The sequence below is a fragment of the Cygnus olor genome, chromosome 27, assembly GCF_009769625.2.
Source record: "Cygnus olor isolate bCygOlo1 chromosome 27, bCygOlo1.pri.v2, whole genome shotgun sequence".
Taxonomy (NCBI): Eukaryota; Metazoa; Chordata; class Aves; order Anseriformes; family Anatidae; genus Cygnus; species Cygnus olor.
The window spans coordinates 4,157,721-4,177,186 of NC_049195.1; the positions used below are offsets into that span (position 1 = coordinate 4,157,721).

The following is a 19,466-nucleotide window of genomic DNA, read 5'->3' on the forward strand; positions in this document are numbered from 1 at the left end:
AATGCAGAATGGATCTGGAACCTGTGGATATGCTCCTGGAATCCCAGAGGAGGAGAACTGGGCCAATATTACGTCTGACAGCAATGCAGAGCTATTGTAATTACTTAGGAACTGGGAATGACAGGAAAGTATCGTCAGCAACCAGACAGGCCAAATTCTGCCATTCCCTACACCAGCAGACAGCACAGTAGCTCTGCTGGGACGCACAGGGCTGTGCTGGCTGGGAGGTGGTTAAGAAAGAAGTGGAAAGGGGCTGATCTCAGTTGATGCAGGTACCCGAAACCACCAAAAACAGCGAGAATCTGAAGGAGACAGTTGGGCCTGCATGCACAAGTCTGGGGAGGTAAAGGAAGTTTTCCTCTCCTCGTCAGCACAGAGGTTTTAGCACTGAATGCAGACCCTTACTGAGAACAGTAACCCAGCCTCCAAAGAGCCTCAGTCTGTGAAATCCCTGTGCTGAGCGCTCCAGCACAGGCCCACCAGAGTCGATTCAGAAATGTCCATTAGTGCCAGAAGTTCACTTTCTCTGCCCACAGAATTCTTACAGAACGCAGAACTATAGTGGCTTTTCTGCTTGATTTTTTTCCATGTTTTGTCATATTTCTGTAGGAAGTGCTTGAATTTTCCTTTCCTCTGTTGGCTCATCAATCTATGCTCTATGCTGCTTGCTCTGTCCTCCTGCAGGGCACGCATCCCAAGGCCTGCAACTTGCACACGGGGCTGAGCTGGGACCCCAGGATGTTCACTCCGTGCAGAGAGGTTTGCCTGTGAGTGGTCTGTCTACCAAGGCGTCAGAAGGCTGGGCAGACTGCAGCTGGCACGGTTTTAGCCACTGACAACTCCCAGCTTCTTCACAATGGGAAGCAAAGCATGGAGTCTTCTGTGGCTGTGAGCAGAGCCGTGTACTCCTGGGGTGACTGCAGCCACTTGTGAGTTCATGTAACGACATATTAAAGTGGGTAATAATGTGCGTCTATGTTAGTATATGTACCACTTATGTATAGCAGGCCATGGGGACACACCTGCCCCAGCTCCAGGACTGCTCAGTGAGGAGAGGGCTTAGGCCTTACCTCTCGGGAGCGCGTGTGCTCCTAGCCATGACTTGTACGTGCCATGTACCATGATTTGTACGTGCCATAGAGCCATGCACACACGTGTAGTGCTGGATGTGCAGTCTGCCCACAGACCTGGGCACAAGCGACCGATAAACCTCCCCTCAGCCGCAATCACGCGCAGGCTGGGAGGCACCCGCAGCACCTGCTGTGCCCTTGACATTTTCCCCCTTCCTTCCCGGCTGAGGAAGCTAACTCCAGTGCGAACGGGTTGCTTTGCAGCTGTTAAATATTAGTTCTGCTTTAACAAAGGGGGTATTTTATCATTAAGTGTTCTGTCTCCAAGGAGGGAAAAGGCCCAAAAGCAGAACTGCACAAGCCAAATCATTGTTGCGGTAATGAGAGGAGGACTCCTACAAGGTGCTCATTTCACCTGCTGTTCTTTTCCCTTTCTGTTGCTTTGTGTTCACTCCCTTCTCAACTCCAAGAAACACGGCTTCTGGCTGAGTTTTCAACACCCACACAATTGGCCAAATTTAGGGAAGGGAAATTTATAACGCAGAGGTGCTGTTTTGTGTGTGGCCAATACAATCCCTGCTTGCTTTTGAGCATTTCACACAGAAGATACGGCCTCTGTCTGTCGCTTATGAACTGTTTTTCTTTTGGAAACAAATAGCGGACGTAAACACATAGTTTTCTTTTCAGAAGGAAATTAGCCAGCCCCTTTGGTTTGCTCCTGCTTACTGGCATTCTTTGCAGCTCCAGGCCTGTGTTGTTTAACCAGCGAGGGGTTAAAAAGCAGTGTGGGCTCTGAGGGTGCCTCCAAAGAGCAGGGAAGGGAATAATCAAGTTAACAGAGGTGTGGTCTGCTTGTTAAAGGAACTCGGTATCCAGCACGAGCTCTTTGAGTGACCTGGCCTCATATTTTGGTCCCTTAATGGGAGCAAAACAGCTCTGGAGATCTCTCCCTCCTGGGTTCCTTCCAACTCTCACTGAAGTCAATGCACCAGAGCCAGGACCATAACATCTTAATTTTGATTTTTCTTAAAAAGGAAGAGAGGGAATGACAAAAGCTTGAAAACGTGAAGCAAGAGCAACTAGAAAAATCAGAAATCAGAAGATGAAGATGTATTATAGCATTGCTAAACCTGTGACTTTTTTTTTAAAAAAAGATTAAAATATTTCTGGGTGACGCTCATAATTTCTCAATGCTTGGTAGAGACCATAGGAACTTGCGAAATAGTTCACATTTGTAAATATTTCATTCCTATGACTAAAACTCATGTGATTTCAGTGCACATTGCTCCATGTTCTAGTACAAGGACTGAATAATAAACGGCCATGTTAGAAACTACCTGGCTAGAAAACAACAAAAAAACCTCACTGTGCATTATCTGACTATGACAAGTGAGATGCTGGTGGGAGAGAGAAGGAAGGCTGGTGGCTCACCGTAGATTTACTCAGGGAACTCTGCAAAGACAGGCATTTTCTGCAACTTTCTCCTTCGCTTGTTTTATTCCATTTCTGGGCTGTCATTTCAGCAACATCTTTAACAAATGAAAACCCTCTGTGGAGTCAATAGTAATTATAGGAATTTATCACAATTGCCAATCAAGGTGTGTTGGAAAGACTCGTCTTTCTATTTTAAATTAGCTTTCACAGCACACAGACCACAAGTTATCTTTAGGAAATCAATTGCAGAAAAATGAGAGCTTTTGTGGTGTTATGTGACCTCACCAGCCATCACACAGCATAATTTCCCTCCTCAGGCACTTGTGTGGCCTCATACAGCTGTTTTTTAGGATAAAAGAGGACAAAAACCCTCAACACAAAGCCTGAAATACTTCTCTATGCACCTGAAGATAGGGAGGATATTGAACAAAATGCAGGCTCAGCTTAGACATTTTTGTAAATGAATTTGAGGAGAGAAGGCCCTGGCCGTATTTATAGCTTGATCTGGTTTGCTGCTCCAAACCACACTGGCACAAATTCTGCCTTCAGCTGTGCTGATGCAGCTCCCATTTTAAATGGAGATCAAGCAGACACACCTGAAGGCAAAATTCAACTGTGCGTGTAGCTGCAAACACTTCCTCCAAGATAATTAATGCACATTTGTCAGGAGTTCCTTCTCTGCTGATAATGCTGCCGTGAGGAAGATCCTCTGCTGATATATATCAGCCTGAGATCCGACTTGGTAGGACAGGACAGGTTAAGTAATTCAAACCAATAAGAGGCTGATGATTTCATTCTGCTGATGAAGTCTATATTCCTGTATCAACTAGAGTTATTCTGCCACCCACATACTCCTATTTCTAGGTTTTAGCCAAGCACATATGTCAGGGACTATACGAACCACAGACTGACACACTTGAGAAATTAAATTAGATCATAAAACTGCCCAGGGATTGCTGACTCCTTCCCTTGACCTAGCTGTGCATCTGGAAACAATTTATTACTTGAGTTTTACATCTGAACATGACCCTTTGAAGAAGAACCCTGTCCTGCATTTGCTTATGCAGACGTGCAGTGAGAGCGGGACCACCTGTAGGGTAACAGTACAAAAAACCAACAGAGCCACAGCAAACTGTTCCCTGATCCTGTCCTACGTTTCCATTCGAGACGAATTTCTGTTGCAATCCACTGACTTCACTGGCTTTCAGCAAGATCTGCTGTTTTTAAAGGATCTCAGCTATCTGGCTGCCATTGATTCCAACAGCTGTTAGCACCTCAACAAATTTTAAAATTCTAAGCCTTGGTGATTTTCACACTGGCATAGCCTGGTAACCTCCAGTAGGGCTTTTCCTGTTCTGCATTGCTGTGGGTAAGCTAAGGAGAGTCGTCACAGGTTAACTGTAAGAGCTCGGTCAGCTCTGGCATAGTTTAGCCCATGGGGTGATGCCTCCATCCCCAGCACTGCTCCTTCACCTCCTCCTGTTTCCTGCCGCCGCCAGCTCCTCTCTTGCACAACACTCGTGCTCCTGTTTCTACTGACTGGCTTTTGTCTGATTCCGACACCTACCCTGGAAGGGGAGTGATTAATTAATAGGGCTCATCATTTTACAGGAGCTACATAAGCAAGTATCTTACCCTGCATCTTAAGCGCTTTCAGAGTGCTGTTCATCCTTCCAAGGCACCTAAGTGACAGCTGTTTAAAAATCATATGGATGCCTGGCAGCTCAAAGAGACTGCGCTCTGTCAGCTATTGTGTTAACAGAAGTCTGTGCACTTAACAATTTACCTTTCCCTGGCACAATATGGAGCCTGTCATTTGTGGGGGAGTAGTGGAGCTGCGAACACACTGGGTGATATGAGAAAATAACTTGGGCTCCAGCCCTGCTGACAAAAGTTCCTCAAGGTTAAGAAAGACAGAAAGACGGAGAAAGAGAGAAAGAGAGAGAGAGAAAAAGAAACAGAGAAATAGAGAAATAGAGAAAGAAAGAAAGAAAGAAAGAAAGAAAGAAAGAAAGAAAGAAAGAAAGAAAGGAAAGAGAAAGAAAGAAAGGAAAGAAAGGAAAGAAAGGAAAGAAAGGAAAGAAAGAAAGGAAAGAAAGAAAGAAAGAAAAAGAAAGAAAGAAAGAAAGAAAGAAAGAAAGAAAGAAAGAAAGAAAGAAAGAAAGAGAAAGAAAGACAATGAAAGCAAGCAGTTGATATATAATGGCTTAAGGATCAGGGAAAACACAGGGTGAAAAATAAAATGGAATTTATGGAAAAATCACTCCAATCCACACTTGTCTGTTCCAGAGGATGAGCCACATCAGCCCTCATAAACTGTCACAACTGATGGAGTGATTTAAAATTGCAGTGGAGAAGTACAAAAGGAATTTAAAGAGCTGTGAATAATTACTGTTGTGGGTGGCTGCGGGCTGTGCGAGCAGTGACTTGCAGATGAAACAAGCTCTGCGCTGCTGCTAGCACTGTAGCTGCCAGTGAGGTTTCCTCTTCCCCCATCTGGAAGGGCAACTGCAGACAGTGACAGTCCTGGAAAAAAATCTTAACAGGGACGATGTGCAGCACACAGAAATAACATTCCTTTTATTTACACCCATGCAAACTGGGATTCGCTCCAGTGAGCTTGTGCATTTGTGCTAGTATGTAAATCTGGCATCAGTTTTGCACAGATGTGATCTTATGGGTGAAACCAAGATGCTGGAGGTCTTTGGTTCCTGGCCCTACACCAGAAACACTAAATGAGGCACTGAGAGGCACAGCCAAACTACCAGCTCGGTGGGGGACACACATCACATACTATTCAGGAGCGTAACATCAAGTATCAGCATTGCCTGCTAGGGATGATTTATGCAAGAACCGCAGCTACTTCCCTTCACTGACTGTAGGGGCAGTCCCACTGACGATCTGTCTCAAACCTTTACATAATCCAAATGCTGTTCTTATTAAATCCCAGTATATATCGAAGCCTGATAAAGGACTTAATTTCAAGCACAGCTCCATTCACTTCTCCTGTGGCCAGGCACCAGGGTGCCCGCAGCAGGGGGTCACACATCCGCACTGCCTTCCTGTGCAGCGCCGCAGCCTGTTTGTTCCCTCCTCTTTTAAGCCCCAAAACTTGTGCCTCACAGTCGCTCACAATGGATGGATAAGACCTAGTACTGTAGGTCTTATTCTTTGCTGGGGGCTGTAAACGCTGCCATACCATAAATACTACTACAAACCTTGATGGTTTCTTCAAAGCCACAGAAGTACAGAGCATCCAGAGGTCAGGAGCACAAAATTATGGCCTCTGCTGGGCAATTTCTTTCTTGGTTAATGAGGTATAAAGCAAACAAGTACTTTTAAAAGGGGCCTGATAGTCAAAGGAGCTTCACAGCAGCAAACATCTGGAGGATGATCTGCAATGTTGCCTTGAGCTCGCTTTGGTCCACAAACCAGCTCCCCAGGCCCCAGCTCCTCCCAGCATCTGCACTCCCTGCCTGCAACCTGTAGGGTTGTAGCTCTTCCTAATTAAAGTTAGCAAAGCCGTGATGTCCTTTAAGTACAAAATTTCAAGTTCAGCAGCGTGGAGGTGGGGACAGGCAGGTAATATATCTCTGGAGATGAAGAGGACTCCACGGTTCTGAGGAGGGAGGGGAGTATCCACGGGATGTGAAATTAAAAAGCCAGAACAGAAGAGGCCATCATTTAAATTCACCTGTTCCAGTTCTGCAAGGTGCTTCTTAGCTCCTGCTAAATATGCTGAGAGGGGCTGAGAGATAAATGGGGCAAGCTCAGCCTTTATCAGCACTCTTGCATCTCTAAATCTCCGCAATCCTTCCATTGCTGTAATTGTTTACTGGGTTCCCAGGCTTAGGGAGGCATTTCCCGCATTAAAAATATGCTTTCTCTTCTTCCTCCAGACTGTCTCTTTTTTTGGTCAATACCCACTGGGGAAGAAAGTTTTCCCTGCAGATAGATTACATTTCCTCACCCTAAAATACCTACACGTGAACAGAAAGAGGGAGGGTAAGAGGAGGAGGCTGTATGGGGGCTGCTGGGCACATCAGGGTCTGATGCTCTCCGATCCCAGCCCCAGGAGGGGCGCCGTGACAGAGCTGCTCTTGTCCCAGCACCAAGGCCTGGTCCATGCTCAGCATCTGCAGAGCCAAGCAAACCAGCAGAACACAGCACGCTCCTCCGCCTAACTACTCCTGCTATCCAAACGTGATTCCTCCATCTTCTAAGTAATAAAAAGGTCTCCAGTGCTAGAAGAGCACAAATAGAAGTTGTTCCACTCCCCCAAGCATCTGCTTCATGTGCTGGCTTTCTCGGCTCGCTTTAAATGACTATCTCCCGCACTTTGTTAATTACGTGATTACAGCATCCATTGACAATGGGAAAATTAAAACTCCATGCTGCCTTTCAGACAACACTTTATTACTCTGCAAAAGAGGCCGAATGCAATTTACCGAAGCGCCGTGCTGAACAACCGGAATTGTTCTCTTCCACAGGCTTCCTCCTCCACTCCCACTGTTCCCCCAGGGACAGCAGTGTTTGCAGAGGCTTAATAAAGCAGGAAAGAGAGCAGGTGTGAAAGGAAACATCAATTACCATTAGCCCTGACAATGCTGGACGATCCCACCCATGGAGAAGGAGCAATGACAGTCAATTCTGTATTTCTTTCCTTCTATGCAGATAATTGAGTGCTTTGCTTTCTCAGAAGGGTGAAGCTGGTTAGGAGCCAGGGATGGAGGTGAGGAAGGGGTTACCATCACTAATATCTGTGCTCGGGTGCGATGCTAGGCCTGGACTGAGTTCATATTCCCACACACAATGCCTCCCCGGAAGATTTTGCAACCTAAACACACGGGAGAACCAATGGTCCTGCCCGCACAGTTCTCGTTAGAGATGAGGAATTAATGGTCACACACACAACGGTGCAGGAGAACAGGTCTTTTACAGCAACAAATGCTAAAACCTTCAGAGGAACCGAGCTCCTGACAGTTTCTGATGATGGCCCAGGTTCTCCCGATTCCAGGATCCCCTACAAACCTTGGGCAGGATGCTGGGTTCCTGGTGACCTTGGGACGTGAGTTTCTTGGGGACCTCCCCGCAGGGGTTGTTTGGCAGCCTGGCCCTGGGCAACCTCCTCAGTCTTCAGCTCTGTTTCCTGATGGTCATCTTCCTCCCCCGACTTGGCCATTTGTTTGCAGCAAATTTCACAGGTCCTTCGATAGCTAATAGAAGGTATTTATTTCCATTCCTTGGGTGCTTCAGTTTTAAGTATAGCAATAATTCAATGTATCTCATTTGGGGGGAATGAAAGATTACCCTTATTTTCAGCTCATTTTTTTGTGTTTTATTTCTCTCTCCCTTTTTTATTGAGCTCTGAACATTAATAATCAGCCCTCATTAACTCAGTTAATTCTTCAAATCCTCATATTCTTCATGCCCAGCACTATAAAGCCAAAGAGGAGACTAATGAAAGCTGAAGAGATGGTTAGAGTTATTAAAAATCAATTTTTTTTTATTTGGTAACCCTGGGGTGTTAATATTCTCATCTCACATCTTCCCAGTGTCATTCCTCCCAGAGCAACTCTGAGCTTTGTGGATTTGCAAGGCACAGGAGGGCCTCTCTGCCAAGTCTGCAGGAGCCCTTTGGTGTTGAGGTGTTAAGGTCCCACCTAAGTCACCTTCCAGGGCTTCTCCTGGGGGACTGCCGATGTCTCTGGAGTGCAGGAAGGGAAAAAAGGGCTTTGCAGTGCAGAAGACCGTAGCACATTGCTGTCCATCCTCCTTACAGGGCTTTTCACTGCATTTAGCACAGGGGAAGGGCAGGGAGAGGCTCTGGCACAGGCAGAGGCAGCCGGGGCTCCTGCCTCTCATTTCAGGAGATTAGCGGTAATGGAAAATGCAGAACATTAAACACCGGAGTGATTGCACTGCGGAGGAGGACTGGCAAATAGATTTGTCCCAATGCAAGGGTGTGAAAAAGGGGTCACAAAGCTGAGTTTACTTCAGGATTAAGAAGTGAGAGAAATGTTTTTCGGGTTTTGCAACAATTCATTCCCATCTTGTTTTCGATATGACTTCATTCCCCGAGCGTGCCTTTCCTTTTGGCAGCAGCTTTAATTTATGAATGCATGTGCGTGCCCTTCGGTCACCTGTCCTAATAACTTATCCTTCCCATTTCCTTTATTGGGGTGAGTCCAAGCGTCCCCCTCCAAATCCTGCTCATTAAAACACAGGGGAGGAAAACCAGCAGAGAGGCTCCCAGTTGCCTGTGTAGGGCAGGACAGCGCAGAGCTGGTTTAGGGGAGAGGGAAGAAAAAGGGATCTGGAAAGCTGGCCACGACCAGCAGGTCTCCAGCTGGTGATCTGTATGGCATCCGCAGAGGCGCGCTGCCTGCTCGATCCCTGCTCATTATCATCGTGCGGAGCCGAGGAGCCATGGCAACCACGGCGATCTCCCTCCCTCCTCTTTCGGTGATGCTCCTTTAGTTCCTGAGCCCCTTCTCTGCCGAATGGGTGATGATCCCGTTAGCTAAGGTGGAGAAACACCTTTTTTTCCAGCACCTTCCCCTAACATCTAGCTGGAACAGCCCTAGAAAAGCAGCCTTCTGGAGGGGGTGAGCCATCAGCTCTCTGTCCCAATTCCATGGGACAAAAGACCAGGGGTACGGGACGGCCGTGCCCACTGAGCTCTGCTCCTGCCAGACACCCTCGATGCCTCCCATGTCAGAATTCACCGACCAGGGCGGCTCTCGAGGGGATTTCTATTGTGTATGCTGGCCAGGTTCCTGCGGGATTCACTTTTAAATCTCCTTTTCAAACAGATAATTAAAACATAATGGTGTTTACATTACAGATGGAGCTGAGAGAAAAATAATAATAGTAATAATAATCGTAATAAACACTACTTTGCCACTCGGGAGTTTGTCAAATGGCTCTTAGAGAGGCTTGGCACACTTTAATGAGTTTAAAGAAGAGGATTTACACTGAACAAACTTATTCAATCGTTCACACACGACTGGTGAGGTGAAGAAGCAGTCAGGAGCGTGCAATTGGAGCAGCCAGGACTGATTCTGCAGCAGGACAAAACGAAAAAAAAAATAAAGGAAACGGTATTAAAATCCCATAATTTTTACTGCAGTGGGTATGCAGAATGGAATTGCAGCTCTGCAGAGTCCAGAAGCTATTCTAAATTAATGGCTTGGCTTTTCCAGTCCATTCAAACAAGCTCATTTCATGCAAGATAAATTACAGGACCCTGCCACCCTCACTCCCCGAAGAGAGCTTTTTATAATTCACGTGTGTGTAAGGGAATGGGCGGCCGGGTTTGCTGACAGATACCTTGTGGCACAATGACCTGCTCTGGAGCTGCGATATTTGATTCACCCAACGCCAGCTGGAGCAACAAGTCTCAGCAAGAGGGGGAACGGACCACAGGAGAGCTCCCAGTACACCCAGCTCAAACAAAGCCTTAAGAAACGAGAGACGAGCTACATAAATGTCTTCCAAACACTGGGTGGCTGCCTCAAGCCTTACGCTGCGATGCAAAACAAGAAGCATCTTCTGGTAGTGGAGCCCAGAAGAGGAGAGGCAGCTTGAGGGCTGGTCTGATCTCAGTGCCATTCACAAGGGAAATAAAGACAGCCCTAACCTAACGAAGATCCAGTTGCAGTATCCCAGAGATTCCTTTTCTCCCTGTTTTCTAGTGGTGTTAAAATTGCTTCAATCAGCCTAAACAGCCCATTATTAGAGCTAAGAGCCTGGCTCCCCACTTTTCTTACTCCAGAAGGGCTGAGAGGCAATAGCTAACATCCAGGGGACTTTTTCTCTAAGCACGTTCCCGTCCCCCTTCTGCCAACATCTTCTCTGCACTCCTCTGATGTGTTTTTGTCACCCATTTGGGCCACATAATTACACTCCCTTTTCTTTTGGAAAAAGCTGACACGCAATTATTTTCATGATTAACACTCTTGTGCAGCTAATTGTAATTATACCTTATAATCACAGTTACGATCGTCAATTACTCACTCATCTTTGCCTCGTTTCAACATTTTTCTTTATCCGAGTTTTTGGAAGTTGTCTTGACTGGCTATAGATGCACAACAAACTAGCCCAGCTTCCTAAACTTCAGTTTTTCTCCGCGGGGATTAATTTGAGGCCATAATAAAGGGCAGATCATTGCTGGTGTAAATCAACGCAGCTTCACTTGTGTCAGCACGGCAATGGTGATTTGCAGCAGTTGAGGTGTCAGATATTTTACTAAGAAACCAGTGTCACCTAAGAAAATATATGTGCCTGAGAGTCGTTTTTTATATAGTTTGCACATATTGAGCAATGCATATTTTTTCTTTTTATATCTCTATCCCTTTATATATTTTAGGGAACTAAGAAAAATCTAACCATCCTGTATACCTGCTCGCTTGCACATTATGCAGCATCTCGAAACACCTTGAAAATACCCAGGGGACTGATTCCCCTCTTGCTCATGCCAACTTTAATGCGGTGTAGTTGTCAATTTGAATCGGATGGCTCCTGGTTTACACCCCAGTGAGTGTAAACAGCATCAGATGAATATATCAGTTTTACAGGGAGGATAATAGGATAAATTCTAATCCAGGCCACATACAGGAAGCTTGGTAGCCAAAGCCACATACTTGCAGAACATGACTTACAGAATATGATTTCCAGCTCACAGCCTGGTCAGGGTTTTGCTAGGCTTGCTCTAAAGCACTGACAGGTGAAAATAGAGCTTTAATTGCAGAGGGTGCCCAGGAGCTCAGATTCATGACTTAATGGACCTGGACGATGCCGGGTGGAAATACAAAATGGCATAGTACAAAACCTGATGGAAAACTGTCAGCGTGGTTTCCTTGCTCCATCCTCCTCTGTCCTCTCTGGGCAAGTGCCTTAATCCTGTGCACTGTGCTGCAGGCTGGCTCTTCCCAGCCAGAGCGTGCCCAGCACAGGAGCTGAGCTGCTGCTTTAAAACCTATTCCCCATTCCCGAAGACTCGGATGAATGAATAAGGAGGTGAACTCCCAACCTGGAGATTACTGCTGCATTAATAAAGCAACTGTGAACGAATTGTCTCTGCTGCCTGAGCCAACCAGGATTATTAAACCAGCTCCCTGATTTAATTAGAGTGCTTAAAACTCATGCTAAAAACAAAAATGCAGCTCTCAGCTAGAACCTGAGCTTTGTGCGGGATGGGTCACTGCAAAGGTCAGCTCTTCCCACAGTTTATTCATGGTTATTGAATCAAATGCTAAGGGGGAAGCGGAGGCTGCGCAGAGCTCTTGTCCCCGCGCTGCAGCTCCGGGCGCTGCCTGAGGCCAGCAGACGCTGCAGGTTATTTCTGCCTGCCCAGCAGCTTGTGCGAAATGGCCGGGAGGAATAAGGTCCACATCGGGCTGAAAAAAAGCCCGACGCACGTGCACCAGAGCTGCCAGCCTTGTTACGAGGCAGACAGAGCGACGCGGGTCCGGCTGCCACCACTTGCACCTTGTCCGCGCAGCAGGAGCGGCGCGGCTGGCACTCAGTCACCGCGGGCACCTCCTTGCATCAGCAGAAGTTTGTGACACCTGAACTGGCCGTGCAGCTCCTCAGCGGTGCCAATTCAATTAGAAGCCCCTTGCCTGAGCAGCACAAAATGGACCTGAAGTAATGCCTCGTGACTGAGTGAGCATTACACGCTATTTAGTCTTTAACTCTGAGGCTGGGTTTGAACTGTGACCGCAGGAGAAAGGCACCGCCGCCCGGGAGTGTAGCTGTAAGCTGACGGGAAGCTTTGTTTTCCTTTTGAAGAAAAGCAATTTTCAGAAGGCTCCGTACCTCAGCTGCTTTTTCCTGGCCTCGGACTCTGCCGCATGTTTTTCCTCATCTGACAAACGAGCGGCACAGCCGGGAGCTCCGGCAGCATCTGCAGACCACCACAAACAATGCTCTGCCCCTCCTGCCCGCGACGGCTCCCCCGCTCAGATCTGGAGCTCACCAGCTCCGAGAACACAACACAAACTCCCTTTGATAATGGCAAGCGTTGATAAGAAGCTGCAGGAGAATTAAGCTTCACAAGAGAAAAGTTAAATGATTCTATTGTTACCCGAGTAGTTTCTAAATGAACCCATCGAAGTTTGGAAAATTGTTTTATTTGATAGCCAGATTAACAGTAAGATAAATAGAGAGATTAGAAAACGCCCGTTACACTCAGCTGAGGCTGTAGGAAATTGTCAGCCTCAGCTAATTGTTCCGTTTCACAGCTCTAATGAAGTGCAGCCTCCCAAACTGAACTGCTCCAGGACCAGAGCAGAGCAGAGCACCCCGAGCCCTCCAGACCCGCTTCCACCTGCTTGGGCCAAGCTCGTGGCCGTAGGGGCTGGGGTGCCTGGTAATGAGAGTGGGAGAGATGCGTCCTTAGCAGACAGCTGGCACCAAGGGATGGGTTTAAAGGAATGACTACAGGGTCAGCTCCAGGCCAGAGGACGTGGCGCAGCGCTGGAGCAATGCTGGGTGCAGCCTCCCAGGAGAGTTTGGCGGCTGGTGCTGGCACGGCACTCCTTCCTCCCCACGGCTTCCACCTCCAGCTGGCCTGGAGCACAGGTAAAGCACTCTTAAATCTGCTGCCATCCCCCGATGCTCTGCACCATGCAGAAGTGGGGTTGTTTCCCCATACAGGTGTAGGTCTCACCAGTCGCATGTTCCTCCGGCGCTAGCGGTGCTCTGAAGCCCAGACATCTGGTGCTGCCAGGCTCTCAAGGTCAGGAGTTTGACGCTATGGCACACAGAGAAGAAAAGCTCATTTAAAGCAGCCTGACCACAGAACAGCCTGGGGAGCTCATGCAACCTGAAAGACTAATTTGGGGGACACTGAAATAGCAGCTATAACTAGCGAGCTCTGGAGCAATCGCAAGGGTATGGGGAAAAAAAGGTCACTTTTTTCTTTTTAAGCATGTCATCTCCTAGCTCAATTATATATCTATTTTTCATAAACCCAGCAGAAGCCCTTGCAAGCCACCAGGTTTAATACCACTTGGTCTTGGGAGTTAGGAGAGTTTTTGCTGGTTTGCCACTGACTTAATAAATAACATCAATCTACATAAGCATGCCTGTCCATGTGTCCCCATTTCTACCTGTATAGCAAGGATAATGGCAAGTGCTCCGAGTTCTAGGCATAAAATTTACCTCCTCACCATCTTATCTTCCAGCCACTGAAGCTAAGAAAAGAAAGCACAACTCTGTGGCTCCATCAGTCCCCAGCTGCCTCCACCACTGAATGTTTTAAGGAGAAGACACAGCCCAGCGTGCAAATATGCTCCAATACAATAGCTAAATCTTGTCATCTTCCTGCTCAACAGCAATGAAAAATGAAAACAAGTGGGGGTGCTTGGCTTATCACCCCTGCTCTCAGGGTTGTCTGCACTGCTCTCGTTTGCAAAGCGATGATCATTAAACAGACACAGTCAGTCCCATGCTGCTCTGGCTCTGCAGCGCTCACAGAGGAATCATCTCGGGGCTCCAAGAGGTGTCACTGGAGTCGTGCTCAGGACCCAGACATTTTAAAAAGGTGGGAGAGGAAAGCGATGGCAATGCCCCCCTCTGCAGCTGTGTTTCCTTGCATCCGTTCAGCTTCTAAGGTTGATGGTCAGGCAGAGGACATAACTGCAGCTGAGAAAGGATGAAATACAAAAATTTCACAGGAAAAGCTCAAGGGAGCAGGGGGCAGCAGGGAAGGAAAGCTGAGATGCATAGTTATAGCTGACATAACGGGGAGAGAAAAGCAACTTGGAGCTGACAGGGAGGGAACAAATAGGCAGGGCTCCCACAACAGAAGAGAATTGCAGATTTGGTTATTGTACTCGTCTTTGCCAATTTACTACTACGGAAGGTACAAACCTCTGCCTTTCACCGCAAATGAAGATGGACGCGGATGTGTGCTGGCAGGCAGGCTTGCACAGAGGACATTCCTGCACACTAATGTACTCCAAGGAACCCTGAGTTTGTGCTTAATCGGAGGAAAAATACACCAATCCACATATCCTGCTGTTGCTTCAGGTCACCCTGACGAAGCCAGCAGCTGGGGCTCTGGGACCGGGCTGCTGGTGTATTATAGCTGCCACTCTTCATTTGTTAGGATGGCAAGAGTTTTGCATTAGCACGGTAATTCATGAGGCTGTGTTCAGGAGAAGACAGAGGAGATGCAGTGCACGGTAGTAACGCATCTTTGGTATGCATTAAGGGGATTCATCTTATCATCACTGTTCAGCAAAGTTTTTAACCATACCCTTAACTTTAAATAGCAAATAAAAATAGAGCCATCAGCAGGAGTCCTTTGTGTATTTATACACACGGTCACAGATCTTTTTATGGAACATCATTTAAAGCGCTGTCATACCAATAAAATGCCTAAAAACTACCTAGAGATGAAGCAACACTGCATTTGCATTTCCTACCTGGCTGTGCCACTGATTCTTTGAGGCATTTTGCACAGCCTGAACATTAGGTGTGCAGGCACAGAACAGCACGGATGCGATTGTTTGCCCAGAGAACTTGAACCTTGAGAACTGGTGTTCATGTTCCTAAATTCCTCTTCCCCAGGCGCTCTCTACACCAGCGATGCTTCTTAGACCACGCAGAGATCAGAAACATCTTCCAAAAATTCAGGTTGTATTAAGAGCCTTATGCTTAATCCCTCAACTTGAGTTTATTGATAAGAAAATGCCAATTAAGATCCATATTCCCATGCTGGACCTGTAATCAGAGACTAAGGAGATTATGTGATCATTCTAATTTCCCACCTAAGAATGTTAAATAGTTATAACTTTATCTCATTCAGAACAGCCATGGCCCAGGAGCTCCAGGGTCCTTTTGGCCTATTTGCTGCCACCACTGCAGATGTCCCTCGACCTTCAGTCGGGACGACGCGGGTGGCCTCTACATACCTTCAAAGGGAAGATTTCTGCACGGAGAGCGGGCGACGTTCATTAGCAGTCTGACTAGACCAGAACTGAAGTGCTCCACCTGAGTCCTCAAGACAGATCCAAGCATGGATGACAATATTAATGAACAGCTGCCAGCACCAGGAACCATGGCTCTGCTGCCTGATTGCATGAGACAAGAATATAAGCTTACGTTCGCTAAGATTGCAGGAGACAAAGAGATTTTTAATACACCTGAATCCACCAGGCACACCTAAAATCAGGGAAGAGCAATAGGACATATTTGCAAGAGAGACTTCCAACCCATGTGGAGGGCTTGCAGCTGTACGATTTTATGTTTGATAAAAAATTATATAAAGTGAGATGACAAACGCAGGTCAGGGGACGTTTTATCATCTTTAACAGCATGGGAGAATATGGATTGAACTAGGAAACCCCACAAAGCCTAATCCTTTGTCCTTACAAAACCCAGGTAAAAGCAGGAGGGATTTGGGCATTCAGACAGACTAGCACGGAAGCTCACACGGCTGCTGATAGCGGCTGGGCAGGGGATGAGATGAGCCTTGTGCCGTTGATTGGTTTAGTGCATCTCCATTAGGTACCTAAAAGCTAGACATGAAGGTAACCCATCCGATAACGCTATCGTGTTCCTGTTGCTCTGACATCTTCCATCCCTCTTCATTTTTTTCGTGTACCCATTAGGGTCCTGGATAAGATCTGGAGGGACAGACTCCTTCTTCAGCTGCTGCTGAAGCCATTAAGCCCCTGCACGAGCTCCCGGAGCTCGCTCCTGGCCGGCGGCTCCGGGCTGCAGCTGCCTCCCGCTGCCCGCGCCTGCAGCACCCGGCAGAGCCGGGCTCCTGGGCTCGCTTGGCACTAATGCAATATGAAAAGCAGTCATAAAAAATAACAGCTCCAGGCTCTACAGATGTGGGAAAACCGACTCCAGCTTTGGTTATCGCAAGGCATTATTTTTACAGGAACAAAAGAGCGGGGAGCATTTTGTGAACAAGTACGACGACGTTCCCTGGCTGCAGCAGCTTGCAGCCTGGGCAGCGTGAGCCCAAGCTTTCACTTGGCGTTAGAAGGCAATGAACTAACCTTTTCTGTTTCATTTCTGCAAACTCCAAACTAATTATCTTTTCATTCTTCTTCCATCCTTTCACTGCCAAGGGAAAGAAATCAGGACAGCACTCCTGGGCTTTCTAGATCTTGCAATATTTATCACCTGAAGCCTTGTTCCCAACAGGAACAGGCAGCACTGAATCTTTTGTGCTTAAATGAAACCAGCCGGGGAGACCGGGACAGGCACTGGGAGCATCGTTCTGCAGACAGCCCTGAAGGGAACACAGTGCTTCCATATGGGCAGAGCCGAACCACTTACTAAATATCAGATTTTTTTGTCCACTGAGTAGGCACCCAGAAGACGAGATAGCTGTAGGAAAAGATGGAAGAAACAAGAAAAATCAGTAAAAAGGGGAAAGATTGCAAAAAAGCAGTATTAGGGATTAGGATTCAGGCCAGCATTGCCTGCAGCCTTCCAAACCATATGATATATCTAAGGAAGAGGCAGACAGAACATCTGAGCAAAAATTACAGGTGGCTGAATTAATTAGCTCCAAATCCCAACACCCCCAAACATCAGGCGCTGGGATTAAGGACTCAAAGCTAGTTTGCTGCCGAATCCCAAACCTCAGATATTATTTGGATTCAAATTGGAAGTGTTGCAGATGGGTTCGTTTAGGGAAGGAGAGAGCTGTCTCTTCCCATCCTCCCTTTGGCTGAGGCAGAAAGGCACCTTTCTCCTCCCTTATTCATAACACAATATTAAACCAACTGCAGCCTTCCCTGCAAGGTCTGTCCTTGGTTCCCATTGATCTGAACAAGCTTTCAGCTCTTCAAATACCCTGGTACGGCAAGATGGGCTGGGAGAGATTCATGTCACAGCAATGGGAAATTTGCCTCTTTCCATTCTCTGTGATTATGGGACATTATGTGTAAGGAATTTACTGTCCTTAAATGATAATAAAGTCCTATTGTGTGACTAAACAATGGGACCCAATGACAAACTGCACCTGATTTTAGCCTGAAACCCTGACAGTTTGCCAGTTTCGCTTGATTTTGAGGCAAAGCCCCTAAAAGGTTACCAATAGCCGTGTACATCCAGATTCAGAGAAGTTAATAAAAACAGTTGATAGGTATCACAAGAATTAGATTCACTTCCTGGTCCCACCACCTACTCCGTGTTAAGTCATTTGATCTCTGTATGATTTACATCTTCCTATAAAATGGGAACAATCCTCCGTTGGTTAGCGGCAGCATAGGTGGAATAAAGCACTCACGTTGCTGAGAGGTTCGGATGTTATCCTCAGCTAGGCTGGGGGAGAATCTGCATAGGTTGAAAAGTTCATGAATCTTGCGACGAAAATAACCTGCGTCTCCTGCTAAATCAGGTGAGCATCATTATTTGCCAGGACCATCTTGCACAGGTCTAATTATCTGCTGGCAAAAGATGTACAGAGGCACAACTGGCAGTGTGCTTGCTTCATCTGGCTGGTGCCAAACAAGCTGGTAAGTTCAGCGCAGCCTGTGTAAAGCATCCAGAAGTAGTACACAGGGAGACAATTAGTGTTCATGGGGCTTTCATAGTGGATGCGATCAGAAGGCTGGAAGATATTTGTGTTTATTACAGCATTGGGTACTCAGTCAGGACTGAAAACAGCCATCGCCGAGACGCTTGCTTGAAAAAGGATTTGATGGACAGAGTCTGAAAAAGCTTGAACAAGAAGAGAAAAAGAGGCAGCTTTGGAACAGTGTAATCACATCGCAATAAAACACCGAGGATGGCAATTAATTATTGACCATGGATCCCTTTCTTTGTCTTTCCCTTGTTTCCCAGGGCTCTGCAGCTCTCCCAAACAGCATGCCAGAGCTAATCAGGTATTTGCTCCCACCTGGGGAGTCGGTTACATGTCTCTAATGGACCCGACACAGCTTGAACGCCATAGCTTCTCATCAGGCCTGGTTTTATATATAATCAGGCACACTTTGCGATCTGCAGGTGGCTCAGCAGGTTGCAACGGATTTTTACTGCTTTTCTGTTCTGCCTTGACCATACATCCATCCCACGGAGCAAGCTGCCAGCAGCACTGGGCAGAGCTCGCCTGGAAGAGGAGCACTGGCGACGTGCAGCCGAGCTGTGCGCACACAGGGATGCCAGCTGCCCTCTCACCAGGTTGTTCTCAAATCCCTCAGCATCCATGCTGGTTACTGAGTCCTCTTGGTAAGAAGCACAGGATAAAGGCAGGGCAGTCCTGCATGCAGCTGGCAGAGCGTTTCTTCAGGCTGGGGGGAGATGCAACAAAGCCCTGGCTGAGGGTGGGGCAATGGTTTTTGATTCCAAGGAACTTCCAGGAAACTGGGATGCTCCAAAAAGCTAAGCACCCGTTCTTGTGCTTTCTACAACTGAAACAGCTTTAAAGCAAACAAACAAAAAACCATTCTGCCTCATTCCAAAATGCACTGAGCAAAAAGACTTCAGAGGCTCTGCATCCCCATCCCTTGGAAGGTGACAGATGAGCTGATAAACACGACTTATTGCCTCACCGGTGCTTACAACAGTGCGATGTTTTCTGTCAGGTTAAAACAGGGCGGAGATTCTCTCGGCTGTCAATATGCATTAGCACTGACGGGAGCTTTAGCAGGGAGCTCTCAGCGTGAGCTGACCTGAAGTAATGCCACCGGAGGAGAAAGCCGGACACGGCAGGACGGGGACCAGCCGAATTTCCTGCTGCAACTTTCTGAATCCACCCAAATGGTTGGGAACTTCTGTTCTCGGTGCCACTGCTTGCTGGAGCTGGCATCTGGGACAAAGATTTGTGAGTGTCACCTCCCTCTCCAGCACGACAATGGATTTCCACTGTTCCTCCTAAAACCAAATGGTGCTTGCATAGCAAGTCACTTCGGTTGGACAGCACTGCCAACACTGCTGCAGCAGGCTCCAGGTGGTGCCCTTACACTTCCTCCTACATCTTCTCTT

General features: G+C 47.2%; 1 long non-coding RNA gene across 1 annotated transcript; it reads right to left on the reverse strand.

Moving 5' to 3' along the window:
- Window positions 1–12,624: 12,624 nt before the first annotated feature.
- Window positions 12,625–13,790, reverse strand: LOC121060336. The gene is made up of 2 exons (XR_005814786.1): window positions 13,180–13,790; window positions 12,625–13,080 (listed from the first exon to the last, which is right to left on the reverse strand). It is a non-coding gene; the product is annotated as an uncharacterized LOC121060336 (long non-coding RNA).
- Between the last annotated feature and the right edge of the window lie 5,676 nt (window positions 13,791–19,466).